The sequence below is a fragment of the Thermobia domestica genome, chromosome 4 (genome assembly GCF_964235325.1).
Source record: "Thermobia domestica chromosome 4, izTheDome1.hap1.1, whole genome shotgun sequence".
Lineage (NCBI taxonomy): Eukaryota > Metazoa > Arthropoda > Insecta > Zygentoma > Lepismatidae > Thermobia > Thermobia domestica.
The window spans coordinates 223,750,952-223,769,670 of NC_137457.1; the positions used below are offsets into that span (position 1 = coordinate 223,750,952).

Here is an 18,719-nt window from a genome sequence, read left to right on the forward strand (position 1 = left end):
CATGAATGATAATCTTAACAGCAATTAGCAACAATCCTCATATTAGTAGACAAGAAATTAAAAGGAAAATAGGGATATCTAGAACAACTGCACTTATACTCGTGAAAAAGATTAATCATCGTGCATATAATATCATTTTAGCTCAGGCCCTTACTGCAAACGACATGTTACGTCGTTACACATTGTTCTAAAAACTGCATTGTTCGACAGTTGTTTCGTATTTCAATTGTTTCATTTTTGCATCAAATCATTGCCTGCAAAAAAAGATAAGGCACCACTTAACAGGAATTTTAACTACTTTTTTCTTGTTACAGATACATCTCTCATAAAAACACATTTCAGATAATTTTGTTGCGAAGACTCAATTTGCAAAACCTTAGCTTCTCATTTGAAATTTCACTGTTCCTTCCCGCTTCCCACACTTATAGAGAGAGGTTGGAGCAATAATTTTCTAGAAATTAATTTCCTCCTTTGCATTTTTACTCTAATTGTCTTTTCCTCTGTTGCAACATTCTCGGTCCGTGAAATGATAAATACCCTCTGTGATTTCCTACTCGAATTTCTGTTCTGTTCATTCATCTTCAATCGTTTTCATTCTATAGGCAATTGACATTTTATCTGATGCAGGCAACATGTCTTTGATGATCATTTTGAAAACAGTGACCCATATTGACCACCTTTTACCACGGCGTTCTTTAGGCTTTAAAGATATATCGAACGAGGAATCACTCGCCCCATGTTTCCATTTAAAAGTTTGAAGTTAGGCTTTGGGCTCCCATAAAGGCGGTCCTGGGGGCACCGTGACAATACCACTCGATGGACCTCATGACATTTCCTATTTTGAGTTTTTGTTCGGTTTATTTATATACAACCGTTTTCACATTAGTGGTACTGGACATTTTATCTGATATAGGCACCATATCTTGGTAGCCATTTTGAATATGGTGACCACAAAATATCTTTTTGGTACAACGCTGTTTAGTTTTTAAACATCTATCGAACAAGGTATCACTCGCTCCAGGTATCCATTTAAAATTTAAAGTTGGAGTCTGGGCCTTCATGAAGGGTGGTCCTGGGGAGCACGACGATAACACCATTCAATGTGACCCATCGCATTTCCTATTTGAATTTTTGTTCGGTTCGTTTACGTTCCGGAAGATTCAGAAAGTGTATATAGGACTTACTGTTGCAAAAAGCGTTCCTTCTCATTCCATTTAGTGTTTTTTCGTTATACGGTCTTAAACATAGGGTTCGGTGACTTTTGGGACACCCTGTATTTCTAAAAGAGATTCTTCTATGCTCTGAAATAAAGCTTAGAAAAATGCTTCCTTTAATTGTGCCTACATATTATTATTCTACGCTTACGCCCCCGCATAGCTGAACTACATATTACAATTTAATTTTAATAAAGGTGCGAAATGCTGCGCAGGCCCATGGAGAAATTTCTGTTGTTTATGGACATAATATAGTAGCAAAAGCAACACCCAAAAGATGGTTCTGTCACTTTCGTTCTGGAAATTTCAATGTCGAAATGTATCCTCGCAATAAGCAACTTATCACAACAGAAGTGGATTATATTCTGGAAAAATTTAGCAAGATCTTTATGTAAGCAGTCATAACATCGCCAATGACCTAAGAATTCATCACTAAACAGTTCTAAATCTTTTGAAAAAGCTGTCTACAGAAAGAAACTCGACGATTGGTTGTCACTTGCTCTTACACAAGAATATTTACTCAATCGTGCAAAATCCTCACTGAAATGTAATGAGCTCGTTCCATTTCTGAAGCGGTTAATCACGAATTATGAAAAGTTGATAAGCTATGGCAACATGGAAAAATGATCGTGGTTGAAGCGAAGAGAAGCCTGTGGATAAGCCCACACTGATGTTCAGGAAGGTTTCTCGTATGCTGTGCATTTGGTAGGATTGGAAGGACATTATGCATCGAAGCTGCTGCTGTCGAGCAGGAAGATGTACTTAGGCGTGTACTGTACTGTCACCAATTAACGCAAGTGCCCCTAGCATTTCAAAAACAAACAGCAGGATATGGTCAACAGAAAAAGGTATCGTATACAGGGTGTCTACTAAATTTCCAAAATGAAATTTCTTGACTTTTTCCTGACGTTTTCTATCCCAAACCATAAAATTTAGTAGCATTCTTAAGAGTGAACTGGCCCGAATTTTAATGCATGCGACAGAAGCGCGCTTTGCTTGTGATTTTGTAGCACCTAAAGCTGACCATATACATTTTTGGTGTTGAATTTTGACGTTTTATAGAACACAATTTTCCAGTCTATACTTATATTTGTACAGATAATTAAAAAACGTGAACTAAAAGCTAAATTTCGTGACTGTTTCTTGACTTTCATGATCGTTTTCTGATTTCGTGACTTTTTCATGACTTTTGTGACCGATAGACACCCTGGTATACCACGCTAACAGCACAAGAGCACATACATCTTTAACGACCAGTAACAAAATACGAGCTTAGTTGGAAGTTTTTACTGGATCCACTGCATAGCCCGGACTTGCCACTGTCAGATTATCATTTGTTTCAGTCGCTGCTGGACTATCTGAATGGTGTTAACCCTTATCCGGGCAACCGGGGCCTCCCAGGCCCAGTAGCTTAATTTTTCTAAAATTTCTCAATAACCATACATATTTCGAAGACATAAAATACTGAATTCTTCTATCTTTCGTCGAAGTTAAAATCATGAACATATCGAGTTGGTAAAGCTAGTGTTTTTTTTAAATTTGAAAATCTTTTCCTGACGTAACCGGGCAACCGGGGCCTAGGAGGCCCCGTATAACTTTAGTGAAAGTCCTGTCAAATATTAGATCAAATTGTCACATAATTATATATTGAACACGTGACTATTGTAACCTTTAGTCGGAACAGTATGCGGCAACAGACATTGAATTTTGAGTGTTCTGCACTTAAAATATATACTGGGCCTAACAGGCCCCGGTTGCCCGTTTACGTTACAAAAATGTCTGGACTGGATTTGCTATTCTGCTTGGTCGGCTTACAAAAGCGTGACATGAAGTTTTGCTACTTGACAAAAATATATACCGGTACATTCTAGACTAGCCTAAACAGTAAGTGACAATAGGCATTGATTTTGTGTATTCTGCACTTAAAATATATACTGGGCCTCACAGGTCCCGGTTGCCCGTTTACGTTACAAAACTGTCTTGCCCGGATAAGGGTTAAGTTAGTTTCAAGAAGCTCTGTGAAAAACCACGTGTCTCATTTTTCTCACCAGAAATCACAGAAGTTTTGTAGCAACGGGATTACTGCGTTGCCGGAAAAATGGCAGAAGATGATCATCGAACAAGATGGTGCATATGTAGATTCATGATGCTATTCTCAAATCAGAACAAATTTATTCAAAAGCTGAATATTTTTTTGAACAAAATGATATAAAACAATGACATTGTAAGGCAATGACAACAAAAATATTATTTTATTGACGAGAATATTTCAGATAGACAGTAGGTATTAAGGTAGTTCTCATTACTTGCTGTCCAACTCAAAAGACTTTTCCATGAAACTAAGTCTAGACATGTTTAACTATCCTTATAAATAAAGAACATCCACTCAAGAGAAATAGTTCTAGAACTATTGTGAAGTGATGGATGTTAGGAATACGTGCTTCCTTAACCAACAAGAAAAACACACTCACTTTGGAATTATGCCGCTTGAAATACGTTGCCAGCACTATTTTTTACATGTTTATATCTGTACATGAAATTAAATGTTACATTTAAGCAAATTATTATTATTAGTAGTAGTAGTAGCAGTAGCGTTGGTGGAAATACTACTACTACTACTACTACTACTACTAATAATAATAATAATAATAATAATAATAATAATAATAATAATAATAATAATAATTTGATGGACAAAGGAAAATGGAAGAAATATTTTATGTTTTGAATGTGCGTTAGAGATTAACTAAAGGGGATCAAAAAGTTATTAGATACCTAAATGTTATTTCTTTAAAATATTAGAGTGTGGATAAGGCAGCTCCACTCGAAAAGTATACGAGTATTTGAGATAAGTGCATAATTAATACAACAATTTCATTTATCAATTTTAAATTGATAATTTTAGAAATATATAAATCATAGTAAACAAACACAGTGAGATAATTTTGTGATTAGACCTAGTTTCGATATGATATTTAAAGTTTCAAATTCAATATATCAATTTTCAGGACTTGAAAAAATCCACTCGCCTGCTCGCCAGTGGCGAGTACTTTTTTACATTTGGCAAGTGAAGTTCAATGAATCAAAAACGTGAAATCAAGAATAAATAACGGATGTCATTTTTTTATTTTTAAGAGACATACAAATAAACAAAATAAAAAATGTATTGATATGTTGACTGTTTCGCAGTGATTTTTGCTTATTTGTATAAACACTAACTGCAAAATGATCTGGCCAGTAGATTTTTTTGCTGGCGAGTACTTGCAAGCAAGATTTTTCATGCTCTGCCAATTTTACCATGAACCAATTTATATTTCATCACCATCATCCCTCGTACCTGCAAGAGCTTGTGAGTCAGTTGCTTATCAGATGAAGACTGTCAAAATCCTTCCCAGGAGCGAACAGGTGCCATAGACAATGACGCAACCTCGACAATTGTTTTGCGTGTTGATTAAAGACTCGTCACTTGCGGAATGGCCTATGATCAATAGAGTTTCTCTTTGTATGTGTGCAGAACAGTGGCCTACGGAAGGGGAGATGATCAGATTTTATTTAAATTCACTTTGAGCAAGGTAACATACAAAAATAAACATTTAATATATTAAAACAAGTATACATATAGCTGAAATAGCATGAACTTCGGAACTTAAACTTTATTTGATTAAATTCTGGGTAAACTACTGGGTAGAGCATAATTCACAATACAATAAGAAGAGATATTGATAGATCATTAGAGAGATTCACGTTTTATGACTAAAAATTATATATTTGTTTATTATATCAAATTAACATACAAGTAATATGAATAGTTCACTTCACAGACTACCCTTCTCTTATGAATTCTGCTGCTCGGTAAAATAAACAACAAATTGCTTCAAAAGAAATATTCTATTTTTTTATTTGTTAGGATTACGCAAGGGCCTTATAAGATTGTAATGTTAGTATATACGTGCGTTATTCCACATGATTGGATGAAAGTGAATTTTACAAATCTGTTTTTTGCAATAGCCAGCTAGAGCGATTATCTCGATCGAGTTCATTAATGGCGTCAATCCATTAATAACTTCACCGGTAGCCGGTGACTTTAACAGTGGCTATCCATATATCATTCATTCATTTTTAAAAAATTACCTTTCACGTAACGCTAATACGCAACCTTCAAATATTTCAGAGTTTCGTCTTGCATGAACTCATAGGCAAAATATTCATATATTTCTTAATCTTTATCATAAACACAATCCCATTCATTTATAAATGTATGTTTTCCTCTGTCTTTAGCAGGCTTTATCGTTTTTATCACCAACTCTTGTTGAAGATATAATGTCCAGAGCAATGAATGATGTGATTTAAATAATAATAAGTTTTAGACTGAAATTTTGTGAAAACGAAAAAAAAAAATATTTATTTGAAATCGTGGACAGTGAATTTTCATTATGAGATAGAAGTTAAAATCATATTTTAATTTCCATTTCTTTCAGCACAATTTACAGTTCACTGACACGTGCAGACATAAAAGAATTTCTATTTCATGTTGATTTCGTTTTATGTATTTCTAAATGAATAAACATCCAAACTGTTTTTATGTTCACATTCCTAAAGATCACCTTATCCTACGTCAACCTACACGTTTTGAATTTAATCACCTGCCTTCGATTCGTTGAACTAGGAATTCAATGACCGACGACTTGGAACAAAAGTACAGAGAAAATACGTCGTTAGATAGAGTTAACGAACGATGGCGATGTAGAGAGGAACCCTCGGCGACTCTTGATTTTGGAACCTTAACTTTACCCATGTTTATAAGGATAACGCATATAGTATTTTTTTATTAACGGCAAGAACGGTTTTGTTGTTAGAAAGAGTTCGTACTCCGAGTTATTGCACGCTATAAGTTCATCCTAATTTTGTTGCTTCCGTGCCGAGCTTCTGTTAGGGCTGTCTATTCGTTCATAGCCCAGACTCCATGTTCCTGAAGGCAGACTACGGTACACGTAGAGAATCACCGATGGAGGATCGCCGAATGTTACAGACAGTTGTGTAGACTTTTACCTATCCTAAGTTCATAACTTCTCTTTCATCCTCTTTTCATCCTCTCACATCATAATCTGTTTCCAATTGAAAATTATCCAATTTTTTTTGTTAAGCAATCCTCTTTTCCAAAAAAACGAACCCATTACCTCTTTTCCAAAAATTTTAGTTTACAAAATCATGGGATATACTTGTCAGTTCTGAGTCTCCAACTTCTTAATTTTACTTTTGTTACGTCAAGCCACGAGACAATACTATACACTTGGTTTAAGAAACAAGTTAAACAAAATATACAAAATAGAAACATGGACGCTTACTCTGAGAAAAGAACATAGACTGAAAGTATTTGAGAACAGGATCCTGAGAAGAATATTCGGACCCAAGAGGAACGAGAATGGGGAATGGCGGAAGCTTCATAACGAGGAACTACATAGTTTATACGGTTTACCCAACATTGTTAGGGTCGTCAAGTCTAGGAGGCTTAGGTGGGCAGATCATGTAGCTAGAATGGAAGAAAGTAGAAACGCTTTCAAAGTCTTGACTGGTAGACCCATAGGAAAACGACCATTAGGAAGACCTAGGCGCAGATGGAAGGATAATATTAAGATGGATCTCGCAGAGATAGGAATACAAAGTGGAAACTGGATGCAATTAGCTAAGGATAGAAGTCAGTGGAGAGCTTTTGTGAACGCGGCACTGAACCTCCGGGTTCCATAGGCCATAGAGTTAGTTAGTTAGTTAGTTATTGTGTAATGTAATGTATGAGTAGCCTGGGTAAAAATAAAGAATAAGGTGTCCATAATATAGTGCGTCAATTGATTAAATGAAATAAATATATGAATAAGTGTAGTAATATAATAATAATATATATGATTATAATGAAAAATGAATAAGTTGAGGAGACACCTAAGTGAAAATGCATTAGCCCAGTGTTCGTTACGTATGTATTAACAATATGAATACAGTTAATGATACCCTACCCTTCGACTCTTAACCTCATACGTTTGTTCGATCTAATTGGTGGAATGATTATGTGGAAGTTGAAGTTATGTTTACTTCGTGATCATGTTACTTTATAGTTTAGTCAATATCCTACTATCTGAGAGTGGAAAGCAACATCATATAAACATCAGTCCCAGATATTCGCGGAATTATTACAAACAAACCTAAAAGTTAGACCACCAAGATTTATAATTTGATCAGTGGCATTTTCCATATCCATTTACTGTTGATGACTTTTTTTTCATCGCATCGGTTACATCGTTTCTGTACAATGTTCACAGAGTAAATAGACCGAACTGAAATCAAATTTTACTGAAATAACCTCAAAATTATTCAAGTTCTCGTACCCGAGGTGTCGAATCCCTTTTCCCTTGTAGTCTATCTTTTCTTTTCTTAGTTTTGAAAACTAGAAAGTTATAGAAATTAATGACAACTTCAAGGCTTAGCGAACCTTGCGAACGGGTACGCCACTGGTGAGATTTTGGCGGGAAAATCACCAGTACGAAATTAATTTTATTTTTTTTTTTATTTTGGCAACTTATAAGTTAGGGACTTCTTAGCTATCCCTCTTACTATAGTTTCATTACTGTTCTGACTTCTTAGTTTCTGAGAAGGTTGGATGAGTTTTTTTTTCTTAGAAATTTCCAAATTATGATCCATCCTAGCTTTCCGGGAGATCCCGGGGCTTACCAGAATTCAACCGAATTACAGCGAGTAGTGAAATTCCCTTAAAGCCATTGTCTTTGTGGAAATTTCATTCAGGACACGGACTAGTTGTAGGCTGGGAAGTATATGTTGAGTCTATGTATTTGATTAGACCACCCTTTTCGGCGTACATGAAGATTTTGGCTATGAGTCGTTAAATATTGAAATCCGACCACTCATCGGTGTAGTGGGTAGTACTTTCGTTTTCTTCTACTTTTCTTGCTGTCATTACTTCATCTTGTCTCTCTCTCTTAGCCTTCGAGTTTTTTTTAATTTTTGAACCTTCCCCCCCCCCCAGTTTCTGAAGCTCATAAATATATAATCAACTATACTACTGATTTTGACAAAATGTACTAACTGAGACTTCGAAAGGTATAATTCGTGGAGGTACTCCGTTTTCTAAAACAACATCGAACCGTTTATTGTAATTTTCAATCGATTACAGAAGTGCCTGCTGGGAGGGTACATTATCGTTTCTGATTTTCAATAGTTTGATTATTTTCTGCAGATTAGCCAATACTCTAAGTGGTTGCCGATTATAATTTCGTTTCAATTGACTATATTTTTGCATGTAGTGTACATTTTTGTAGTTTGGGCCCACTAATTTTAACAATCTTTGGTTTTTTTCTTCTTTGTACATGCATGTGTATATATGTCCATAGTAGTAGGCCCCGGCGTATATTGAGCCGAGTCAGCAAAAATTTTTGTGACGTCATAGGTCAAAGGTCAATGACCTTGGCCCGGGGTCAATGACCTAGGGGTACCTAGGACCACCCCCTCTAAATTTTGGCAGGGGTACCTTGGACCACCCCCTAAATTTTGGCAGGGGTACATAGGACCACCCCCATTAAATTTTGGAAATTGCCAAATCTAAAAATTTGGTATGGTAGCCTAGGACCATAGTATGTACCTCTATCAGTATTGGGTGTCTATGTCGTTCCCTTTCATGGGTAAAAAATTGCCAAAAATTCAAATTTCGGGGGTTTTTGACCTAATTTATCCCCTTTGATGAAGTATTATTACCCTATATAGTTATATGGACGTATACAGGGGTCCATTACCTTTCATAAGACATGGGTATATTAATGCACCCCTTGACAAATTTGGGAGGGGTACCTTGGCCCACCCCTTAAATTTTGGAAATTGATCAATTTAAACATTAGGTATTATAGTATAGGACCCTAATATCTATTATGATAAATTTGCGTGGTCCACCTCATTCCCTTCTAGGGGTACAAAATTGCCAAAAATATAAACGTAAGCAATACGTTATACCACGTGTTTGGTTTTTGGCTCAATTTATCCCCTTTGATGAGGTGTTATTATCCTATATGGTCATGTATAGGGGTCCATTACCTTTCATAAGATATGGGTATATTTGTGCACTCCTTTAAAAATTTGGGAGGGGTACTTTGGCCCACCCCCTTAAATTTTGGAAATTGCCCAATTTAAACATTTGGTATTATAGTACCGGATCCTAACATGTATTATGATAAATTTGGATGGTCCACCTCGTTTCCTTCTAGGGGTACAAAATTGTCAAAATATAAACGTAAGCAATACGTTGTACCACGTGTTTGGTCTTTTGGCCCAATTTATCCTCTTGGATGAGGTTCTATTACCTTATATGGTTATATGGTTATGTATAGGGGTCTATTCCCTATCATAAGACATAGGTACATTTGTGCACTCCTTTAAAATTTTGGGAGGGGTACTTTGGCCCACCCCTTAAATTTTAGAAATTGCTCATTTTATATATTTGGTATTATAGTACTGGACCCTAACATGTATTATGATAAATTTGGGTGGTCCACCTCGTTCCCTTTTAGGGGTACAAAATTGTCAAAATATAAACGTAAGCAATACGTTGTACCACGTGTTTGGTCTTTTGGCCCAATTTATCCTCTTGGATGAGGTTCTATTACCTTATATGGTTATATGGTTATGTATAGGGGTCTATTCCCTATCATAAGACATAGGTACATTTGTGCACTCCTTTAAAAATTTGGGAGGGGTACTTTGGCCCACCCCTTAAATTTTAGAAATTGCTCATTTTATATATTTGGTATTATAGTACTGGACCCTAACATGTATTATGATAAATTTAGGTGGTCCACCTCGTTCCCTTTTAGGGGTACAAAATTGCCAAAATATAAACGTAAGCAATACGTTGTACCACGTGTTTGGTTTTTTGGTTCACCCCTTGGATGAGGTTCTATTACCTTATATGGTTATATGGTCATGTATATGGGTTCATTTCCTATCATAAGACATGGGTACATTGACGCACCCTTTAAAAATTTGGGAGGGGTACCTTGGCCCACCCCTTCATTTTTAGAAATTGCCCAATTTAAACATTTGGTATTATAGTATAGGACGCTAATATGGATCACTATAAATTTGGATGGTCCATCTCGTTCCCTTTCATGGGTACGAAATTGCCAAATTTAGGTACAACCACGTGTTTGTTTTTTGATTTAATTTATTCCCTTGGATGAGGTCCTATTACCTTATATGGTTATATTGTAATGTATAGGTGTTCATTTCCTATCATAAGACATAGGTACATTGATGCATCCCTTTCAATTTTAGGAGAGGTACGTACCTTGGCCCGCCCCTTAAATTTTGGAATTTTTTTGATTTAAGCATTCGGTATTATAGTACAGGACCTTAATACGTATCATGATAAATTTGGATGGTCCACATCGTCCACTTTCATGGGTACGAAATTGCCAAAATATAAACGTAAGCAATACGTTGTACCACGTGTTTAACATTTTTACCCAATTTATCTCTTGGATGAGGTCCTATTACCTTATATGTTTATATGGTTATGTATAGGGGTCTATTCCCTATCATAAGACATAGGTACATTTGTGCACCCCTTTAAAATTTGTTAGGGGTACCTTGGCCCATCCCTTAAATTTTAGAAATTGCTCATTTTATATATTTGGTATTATAGTACTGGACCCTAACATGTATTATGATAAATTTGGGTGGTTTACCTCGTTTCTCTTTCATGGGTACATGTTATATGGGTATGTACAGAGGTTTATTACCTTTATATGTTTATGTTCCCTTTTAAATTTGGGGAATTATCAAATAACAAAATTCGGTAAACCTTTTTCTAGGACCCATTGTAGATGTTGGTGTTCCTCTTATGGCCAAATATTCAAAATTTAAAGGTTATTGACCGGCTTTATTATTGAATAAGTACAGGATTTATTACTTTTTCATAACACACAGGTGTATTTGTGTACCAATCTTAAATTTTGGGAGGGGTACATTTCTTATTGTCATATCAATAATTGGTAATGGTTCTTAAAATTGGATAGTATCTCATTCATTGGGTAAATCATTGTGATCACGTAATCAGTTATTGACCTATGATGGAATTAGGAGTCCAGGACATTGGAACATTGAAACTTTGTAGGATAATTTGAGAATTGCGTCATTGGTTTTGATTATTCCCGCCAAATATAAACGTAAGCAAGACGTTGTACCACGTGATTGTCCTTGATGAGGTAGTGTACAGGGATTCATTTCCTTTGTTGTGGTACTTCTTAAGTTTGAGTACACACACACTTCTAGAAAACAGCTGGTTCTACTCAGGTAAACAATTGACGGACATTATTGACATTATTGAACATATAATGATATGATTAACTCTAAGACTTAGGTATATCAAGAGAAGTATTCTTTAAATTTGGGAATGGTGATAAACAGAATTTTAACATAAGGTGCGAAATTTGAAACAATACATTGAACTTTAGTCACAGCTCATAGTCTAAGATCATTGGTGATGATTGATTTGAAATCTGATAGCTAAACTTATTGAATCTTATGACTCATAGACGAAAGGCAATACATGCTACAACACTGGCAAAGTTATTGTTAATGCAATTTGATTGGTTGATCACTATCTTTCCTGCAATCTGATTGGTTGATCACTATCTTTCGTGCAATCTGATTGGTTGATGATTTCCAAATCTTTGTTGTATTCAGTTTTAAGTTTTGTTTAACATTTAAAAATCTTGGTTTCGTTCAACATTTTGCACTCACTGATAAATATGATCAAAACCGTTTATTTGTTAATCGAATAGTTAAAAACCGGATAAAGTTTGACGGTTAACCGTGAAACGTAAAATTTTTTTAGTTTGAAATTTTTTTTGCTTGAAACTTTGGTTTGACATTTTTTCGTTTCCAAATTTTTTTGTTTCAAAATTTTTTGTTTCGAAATTTTTGTTTGAAATTTTTTTCGTTTGAAATTTTTTGTTTGAAAATTTTTGTTCGAAAATTTTGTTTAAATTTTTTTGTTTAAAATTTTTCGTTTCCAAATTTTTTGTTTCAAAATTTTGTTTGAAATTTTTTTCGCTTCAATTTTTTTGTTTAAAATTTTTTGTTTGAATTTTTTTTTCGTTTCAAAATTTTGTTTCAAAGATTTTTGTTTGAAATTTTTGTTTCAAAGTTTGAGTTGACATTTTTAAAAGTTTGTGCACTTATTAGTAAAGAACTGGAACTGTTTAGAACAAAAACCTTTGACAACATTGTGGTGCAATAGTACACGTCAGAACCTGGGGTTGTACTTGAAATGAAAAAACACAATTCATTGAAATGGATCATTTTATTACACTCCACATACATCCATACCAGATAGTGGTTCTGGATATTGTCGATACAATGTATTTTGAACTTCTTGCACTAGTTTGTCTTTAGCATATAATTTTAATTCCAGTTGAAGTCTTTTAAGGTCTAATGCAATATCAATTGGTGGAAACTCAATGTCCATTTGATCACAAATAAACTGTTTATCAATACAGTTATGCACCCACGAACGATGTTGACAACCATCACAATATCTAGATACATGTTGTACAATATGCATAACACATTTTTCAAAATAGTACTTTTTCAGGAATATACTAGTTTTGTTGCACACTTCCACTGCATGTTTCACACACTGAAATACGCTGATGAATTTGTTCCATTCCGTTTGTGTTAGATACACCATATTGCGAGGGACATGGAATGTACTCTTTTTACGTAACAGCACCATCTTCTCTTCGAGGACTGTACGCAGCACCACTTCATGATTTGAGCCTAATGATTTGACTATGGTCACATTTAGCTCATCATGAAAATAATCGTTCATTTGGTCGATTCGTGAACATAATATTTGCCATTCTTCACAGGTCAGTTGTACACCAAATTGTTCTGCTTTGCCCAATCGAATCACAGGTTCAAATGTTTTAGCACTGATACCAATCATCACATGTTTTGTTTGAAATATATTTATTGGATAATAGCTTGCGAAGATGAACTCTTTATCGTTAGAAGTACACATCTTTCCTCCTGAAAAGCACTTGCTCAAATGATTTCGTGGGATGCCACTGTATTTGCTGGTTTATAGTTATTGCTGACGTCATTGGTAAGGAATGTGCTGATTCATGATTTCATCACAGTTGCTGACGTCATGCCGACCAACCAAATTCATACAACTACAGCTGACGTCATTGGAAAGAAATGTGCTGATTCATGATTTCATCACAATGGCTGACGAATCCGGCTGTGTACTAAATTCAAGTTGATGACTTCGACCCAAGAATCCTTTGTAACATAAAGATACAGATCCAGTATTTAAGAAACGCAGCAGTTCTTCTTGTTTTGATGCTTCCATGGGTAAATATTTTGCTGGTAAAATTATATTCTTATCATTTTCAAGCTTCACTACGATTCTTAATCCAAACTTTGTAGGGATCATTTGGCTAGCTAAGATTCTATAAGGTACATTTTGTTGTAAATCGGTAATTTTGGTAAATGACTTCATCACATCACGTGTGTTTAGAAACTGCAGACAAGTAGCCATGATGACGTTATCATGAATACTAACTCGAACGATACTTATATATGATGCAAAACTGATGACGTTGCATTATCATGTTCTGACGTGCACCACAACGTTGCCAGAGGTTTTAGTTCTAAACAGTTCCGGCTAGTGCATACCTGTATTGATAAACAGTTTATTTGTGATCAAATGGACATTGAGTTTCCACCAATTGATATTGCATTAGACCTTAAAAGACTTCAACTGGAATTAAAATTATATGCTAAAGACAAACTAGTGCAAGAAGTTCAAAATACATTGTATCGACAATATCCAGAACCACTATCTGGTATGGATGTATGTGGAGTGTAATAAAATGATCCATTTCAATGAATTGTGTTTTTTCATTTCAAGTACAACCCCAGGTTCTGACGTGTACTATTGCACCACAATGTTGTCAAAGGTTTTTGTTCTAAACAGTTCCAGTTCTTTACTAATAAGTGCACAAACTTTTAAAAATGTCAACTCAAACTTTGAAACAAAAATTTCAAACAAAAATCTTTGAAACAAAATTTTGAAACGAAAAAAAATTCAAACAAAAAATTTTAAACAAAAAAATTGAAGCGAAAAAAATTTCAAACAAAATTTTGAAACAAAAAATTTGGAAACGAAAAATTTTAAACAAAAAAATTTAAACAAAATTTTCGAACAAAAATTTTCAAACAAAAAATTTCAAACGAAAAAAATTTCAAACAAAAATTTCGAAACAAAAAATTTTGAAACAAAAAAATTTGGAAACGAAAAAATGTCAAACCAAAGTTTCAAGCAAAAAAAATTTCAAACTAAAAAAATTTTACGTTTCACGGTTAACCGTCAAACTTTATCCGGTTTTTAACTATTCGATTAACAAATAAACGGTTTTGATCATATTTATCAGTGAGTGCAAAATGTTGAACGAAACCAAGATTTTTAAATGTTAAACAAAACTTAAAACTGAATACAACAAAGATTTGGAAATCATCAACCAATCAGATTGCACGAAAGATAGTGATCAACCAATCAGATTGCAGGAAAGATAGTGATCAACCAATCAAATTGCATTAACAATAACTTTGCCAGTGTTGTAGCATGTATTGCCTTTCGTCTATGAGTCATAAGATTCAATAAGGTTAGCTATCAGATTTCAAATCAATCATCACCAATGATCTTAGACTATGAGCTGTGACTAAAGTTCAATGTATTGTTTCAAATTTCGCACCTTATGTTAAAATTCTGTTTATCACCATTCCCAAATTTAAAGAATACTTCTCTTGATATACCTAAGTCTTAGAGTTAATCATATCATTATATGTTCAATAATGTCAATAATGTCCGTCAATTGTTTACCTGAGTAGAACCAGCTGTTTTCTAGAAGTGTGTGTGTACTCAAACTTAAGAAGTACCACAACAAAGGAAATGAATCCCTGTACACTACCTCATCAAGGACAATCACGTGGTACAACGTCTTGCTTACGTTTATATTTGGCGGGAATAATCAAAACCAATGACGCAATTCTCAAATTATCCTACAAAGTTTCAATGTTCCAATGTCCTGGACTCCTAATTCCATCATAGGTCAATAACTGATTACGTGATCACAATGATTTACCCAATGAATGAGATACTATCCAATTTTAAGAACCATTACCAATTATTGATATGACAATAAGAAATGTACCCCTCCCAAAATTTAAGATTGGTACACAAATACACCTGTGTGTTATGAAAAAGTAATAAATCCTGTACTTATTCAATAATAAAGCCGGTCAATAACCTTTAAATTTTGAATATTTGGCCATAAGAGGAACACCAACATCTACAATGGGTCCTAGAAAAAGGTTTACCGAATTTTGTTATTTGATAATTCCCCAAATTTAAAAGGGAACATAAACATATAAAGGTAATAAACCTCTGTACATACCCATATAACATGTACCCATGAAAGAGAAACGAGGTAAACCACCCAAATTTATCATAATACATGTTAGGGTCCAGTACTATAATACCAAATATATAAAATGGGCAATTTCTAAAATTTAAGGGATGGGCCAAGGTACCCCTAACAAATTTTAAAGGGGTGCACAAATGTACCTATGTCTTATGATAGGGAATAGACCCCTATACATAACCATATAAACATATAAGGTAATAGGACCTCATCCAAGAGATAAATTGGGTAAAAATGTTAAACACGTGGTACAACGTATTGCTTACGTTTATATTTTGGCAATTTCGTACCCATGAAAGTGGACGATGTGGACCATCCAAATTTATCATGATACGTATTAAGGTCCTGTACTATAATACCGAATGCTTAAATCAAAAAAATTCCAAAATTTAAGGGGCGGGCCAAGGTACGTACCTCTCCTAAAATTGAAAGGGATGCATCAATGTACCTATGTCTTATGATAGGAAATGAACACCTATACATTACAATATAACCATATAAGGTAATAGGACCTCATCCAAGGGAATAAATTAAATCAAAAAACAAACACGTGGTTGTACCTAAATTTGGCAATTTCGTACCCATGAAAGGGAACGAGATGGACCATCCAAATTTATAGTGATCCATATTAGCGTCCTATACTATAATACCAAATGTTTAAATTGGGCAATTTCTAAAAATGAAGGGGTGGGCCAAGGTACCCCTCCCAAATTTTTAAAGGGTGCGTCAATGTACCCATGTCTTATGATAGGAAATGAACCCATATACATGACCATATAACCATATAAGGTAATAGAACCTCATCCAAGGGGTGAACCAAAAAACCAAACACGTGGTACAACGTATTGCTTACGTTTATATTTTGGCAATTTTGTACCCCTAAAAGGGAACGAGGTGGACCACCTAAATTTATCATAATACATGTTAGGGTCCAGTACTATAATACCAAATATATAAAATGAGCAATTTCTAAAATTTAAGGGGTGGGCCAAAGTACCCCTCCCAAATTTTTAAAGGAGTGCACAAATGTACCTATGTCTTATGATAGGGAATAGACCCCTATACATAACCATATAACCATATAAGGTAATAGAACCTCATCCAAGAGGATAAATTGGGCCAAAAGACCAAACACGTGGTACAACGTATTGCTTACGTTTATATTTTGACAATTTTGTACCCCTAAAAGGGAACGAGGTGGACCACCCAAATTTATCATAATACATGTTAGGGTCCAGTACTATAATACCAAATATATAAAATGAGCAATTTCTAAAATTTAAGGGGTGGGCCAAAGTACCCCTCCCAAAATTTTAAAGGAGTGCACAAATGTACCTATGTCTTATGATAGGGAATAGACCCCTATACATAACCATATAACCATATAAGGTAATAGAACCTCATCCAAGAGGATAAATTGGGCCAAAAGACCAAACACGTGGTACAACGTATTGCTTACGTTTATATTTTGACAATTTTGTACCCCTAGAAGGAAACGAGGTGGACCATCCAAATTTATCATAATACATGTTAGGATCCGGTACTATAATACCAAATGTTTAAATTGGGCAATTTCCAAAATTTAAGGGGGTGGGCCAAAGTACCCCTCCCAAATTTTTAAAGGAGTGCACAAATATACCCATATCTTATGAAAGGTAATGGACCCCTATACATGACCATATAGGATAATAACACCTCATCAAAGGGGATAAATTGAGCCAAAAACCAAACACGTGGTATAACGTATTGCTTACGTTTATATTTTTGGCAATTTTGTACCCCTAGAAGGGAATGAGGTGGACCACGCAAATTTATCATAATAGATATTAGGGTCCTATACTATAATACCTAATGTTTAAATTGATCAATTTCCAAAATTTAAGGGGTGGGCCAAGGTACCCCTCCCAAATTTGTCAAGGGGTGCATTAATATACCCATGTCTTATGAAAGGTAATGGACCCCTGTATACGTCCATATAACTATATAGGGTAATAATACTTCATCAAAGGGGATAAATTAGGTCAAAAACCCCCGAAATTTGAATTTTTGGCAATTTTTTACCCATGAAAGGGAACGACATAGACACCCAATACTGATAGAGGTACATACTATGGTCCTAGGCTACCATACCAAATTTTTAGATTTGGCAATTTCCAAAATTTAATGGGGGTGGTCCTATGTACCCCTGCCAAAATTTAGGGGGTGGTCCAAGGTACCCCTGCCAAAATTTAGAGGGGGTGGTCCTAGGTACCCCTAGGTCATTGACCCCGGGCCAAGGTCATTGACCTTTGACCTATGACGTCACAAAAATTTTTGCTGACTCGGCTCAATATACGCCGGGGCCTACTACTTCCATCTTGCCTGTTATGTTACGTGCCTGCATAATTTGTTCTGAATACATACATAATATCTATTAACATTGGAATATTAAATATCATTCTATACGCGGATAATAATGAAAACTTTATTTTGTCGGGACTTCTTGTAAAGTTTGCAACATATTTGAAAAAAAATGTGTTTTGTCAGGGTCATGTGAGCCAGAGAGAGAAATGTGAATGTTTAGTGAATATTGACATGAATATGAATATATATGTATATGAAATATATTTATCGACGATAATATTATTATTGATTTTTAAGTAATAATGAATATAATAAGTAGTTATATGGAATATATTAATGAATATATTTAGTATGGGCTCGGTATCTACCCTTGACGTCTTAGGTTGTCATAGTTTTCGAACACCCGATATTAATGTAGTTTGCTGTGGATTGCCGCGTTATGTGGAATTGATAATCTGTTGTAAACATATTAATATGCATGTGTGTTTTGACTAATCTCACTGTAAATTGAATCTGCATGTAACTGAAATTCAAATGGCAGGTCGTAGCTAAAATTTTTTAAACTTCGATTCGGTGATATTATAGTTTTCTTTCCTGTGACTTACGAACTTCGAAA

The 18,719-nt window shown here is 34.7% G+C and overlaps 1 long non-coding RNA gene across 6 annotated transcripts in view; it reads right to left on the reverse strand.

Annotated features, from left to right (window-relative positions):
* Positions 1-18,719, reverse strand: part of LOC145683448 (uncharacterized) — a 1,457,912-nt gene that overhangs the window by 807,148 nt on the left and 632,045 nt on the right. For 3 of the 6 annotated variants that reach the window (XR_014131098.1, XR_014131103.1, XR_014131101.1), the window contains exon 4: positions 4,552-4,737. The exons of the other annotated variants lie outside the window; for them this stretch is intronic. This is a non-coding gene — a long non-coding RNA (uncharacterized LOC145683448). The remainder of the gene's footprint in view (positions 1-4,551; positions 4,738-18,719) is intronic. 6 annotated transcript variants of the gene reach the window in all.